Source organism: Schistocerca nitens, chromosome 1 (assembly GCF_023898315.1).
Source record: "Schistocerca nitens isolate TAMUIC-IGC-003100 chromosome 1, iqSchNite1.1, whole genome shotgun sequence".
Taxonomy (NCBI): domain Eukaryota; kingdom Metazoa; phylum Arthropoda; class Insecta; order Orthoptera; family Acrididae; genus Schistocerca; species Schistocerca nitens.
Window position 1 is genome coordinate 1,038,000,725 of NC_064614.1, and position 3,061 is coordinate 1,038,003,785.

The window sequence follows — 3,061 nt, forward strand, 5'->3', positions numbered from 1 at the left end:
TAATTAATATATGTTCATGCAAGTGGGCCGGCCGAAGTGGCCGTGCGGCTAAAGGCGCTGCAGTCTGGAACCGCAAGACCGCTACGGTCGCGGGTTCGAATCCTGCCTCGGGCATGGATGTTTGTGATGTCCTTAGGTTAGTTAGGGGACTAATGACTAATGACCTCAGCAGTTGAGTCCCATAGTGCTCAGAGCCATTTGAACCATTTTTGAACCATGCAAGTGGACATACAATCATCGATGGTAAACATTTTATATGAAGTAGTTCATTTAAATGAACTAATACTTGTGTGTTGTTGTAACCACTCGATCCCGTTCTAAAGTAAATCTAGGCTTGCGGCGATAGATAATAAATGCAGACGAGGCTCTCTCAAGGCTGACTTTTTGTCCACCAAACATTCCTCATTCCGAATGTTGGTTTGATGCATCTCTCTCTGTCCCTCCCTCTCTGAACACACACACACACACACACACACACACACACACACACACACAGCACATTTTCCTCTTGCTTTCATGCGTCTGTAGATCGAGCGTAGCAAGGCTATGTTGCCTAATATTCTAAGGCCAGAGTGCAGCTGCTGCAACTGCTGTAAGGGTGCTGCCTCTCTTCAGGAACATTTGTTAGTCTGGCTCCTCCACATATGCCCACCGATGTTGTACCTATAGTACAGCTATTCTGTATCACTGTATTGTTGAGGCACTCAAGGAACCCCACTGTGGCAAGGTTGATAATTCGAAGGTCAGCCCTTATTAAAAACTTTACTCCAATGTTCCCTCACTCAACCACTGACAAGTGGATCGACAGTTCAACACAGAATTTGCAGACATCTTGTAGCGGGGACTTAAATCAATTATTGCGACTTTGATTAGAAATTGATGCTTTTCGCAGAGGACAGTTTCAGGTCACTTCAAGAATAAGCATCTCTTCTCTATCAGGCAAGTTTCGTTGGCTTCAGGAACGTTTTCTTCTAATAGGTCGTCTTCTCTTACTTCAGTTTACACAAAATGCGAATGCTGTATCCGGACACTCCAATGTAATGAAGAATAGACAACTAGAAGTTGAGAGGGCGGACCCGCCGCTATGAAACGACGCGGGGGTATCGTGTTATTAGGAGAGCGGCAGTAACAGCACAATGGGTCGGTCAGAAGAACTTAGTAACCTCGAACGTGAACTGGACACTGTCAACTGACTAACGGATCCACCAGGAAAATTTCAACTTTCCTAAACCTGTGGTAGTATGCTGTTGTTGATGTGATTATGGATTGAAAACGCGAAGTAACAACCACAGCTAAACTAGACACCACATACTGACGGACCGTCGAGTTTTGTGGAGGGTGGTTATAAAAATCAACATGAAATCAGTGGAAGGAATCACTCGTGATTTCGGAAGTGCTACCACCAGCCCATCTAGCACAGTGACTGTGCATAGAGAGTTAAAAAGAATGGGGTACAATGGTTGAACAGCTCCTCATAAGCAACATTTTTCTGTACTCAGTGCATAGCAGTGGTTGAGGTAGTGTAAAAAGCAACGTTACTGGACAGTGGATGATTACAAACGGGTGATTCGTGGTGGTGAATCAGGCTATACCATGTGTCAATAAGATGGAAAGGTTTGGTTTTGGCGAATGCCTGAAAAACGTCCTTGCCATCATGTGTAGTGGGAACTGTGAAGAGCGGATGATATTACAGTATTGCGATGTTTTTCGTGGTTGGGGTGTGGTCACTTTATTGCGCGTAAGAAAACGCCAACTGTGCAAGGATGTGGACACATTTTACTGTGGTGTCACAGCCAGACACCACACGTGCTAGGTGGTAGCTTAAATCGGCCGCGGTCCTGTAGTACGTGTCGGACCCGCGTGTCGCCACTCTGTGATCGCAAACCTAGCGCCACCACAAGGCAGGTCTCGAGAGACTGACTCGAACTCATCCCAGTTGTACGGACGACAGAGCTAGCGACTAGACGTACGAAGCCTTTCTCTCTCATTAGCCGAGAGACAGAATAGCCTTCAGCTAAGTTAATGGCTACGAACTAGCAAGGCGCCATTAGCCTTACACTGATTGTAATTAGAGTCTCACTTGTGTTCACCATAGAGATGTACAAGAAGACATTAAAGATAAGTATATGAGAAGCTCCGTTCTTTTCTTCATAGCATTAATTACGTATCCTGTTCCAGTACTTCACGCCCGTCTGCGTTAGTCTCGCGTGCCCTTTAAGCCACCTCTATTTACAAGGTGTTGGCCCAGCTGCCGACACATCATTTACATCATTGTGTAACTTACGGTGTACAGTAAAAATAGTTCAAATGGCTCTGAGCATTATGGGACTTAACATCTGAGGTCATCAGTCCCCTAGAACTTAGAACTACTTAAACCTAACTAACCTAAGGACATCACACACATCCATGCTCGAGGCAGGATTCGAACCTGCGACCATAGCAGCAGCGCGGTTCCGGACTGAAGCGCCTAGAACCGCTCGGTCACCACGGCCGGCTGTGTACAGTAGAGCGACAGTTCGGAGACGATGAGTGTGTGAGAGTGACGATGTATTCTGTCATAAAGCTGCATCTGTGAGGCAATGATTTGCTGAAAGTAACTTACCTGAAATGGACTAGCAAACCCAGAACGCCGACCTGAACCCAGTGGAACATATTTGGGATGAATTGCAAGGGATACTTCCGTCCAAACCCGAGCGTACGATATCACATCTACATAATACTCTGCTAGCCGCCTACTGTGTGCGGCGGAGGGTACTTTTTGTACCACTAACTAAGCCCTCCAACCGTGTTCTACAAGCACCCGAATAGCGCGTGGGAAGAATGATTGTCGGTAAGCCTCTGTGTTGGGTCTATTTTCTCAAATTTTCTCGTCGTGGTCATTAAAATGGTTCAAATGGATCTGAGCACTATGGGACTTAACTTATGAGGTCATCAGTCTCCTAGCACTTAGAACTACTTAAACCTAACTAACCTAAGGACATCACATACATCCATGCCCGAGGCAGGATTCGAACTACGACCGTAGCGGTCGCGCGGTTCCAGACTGTAGCTCCTAGAACCG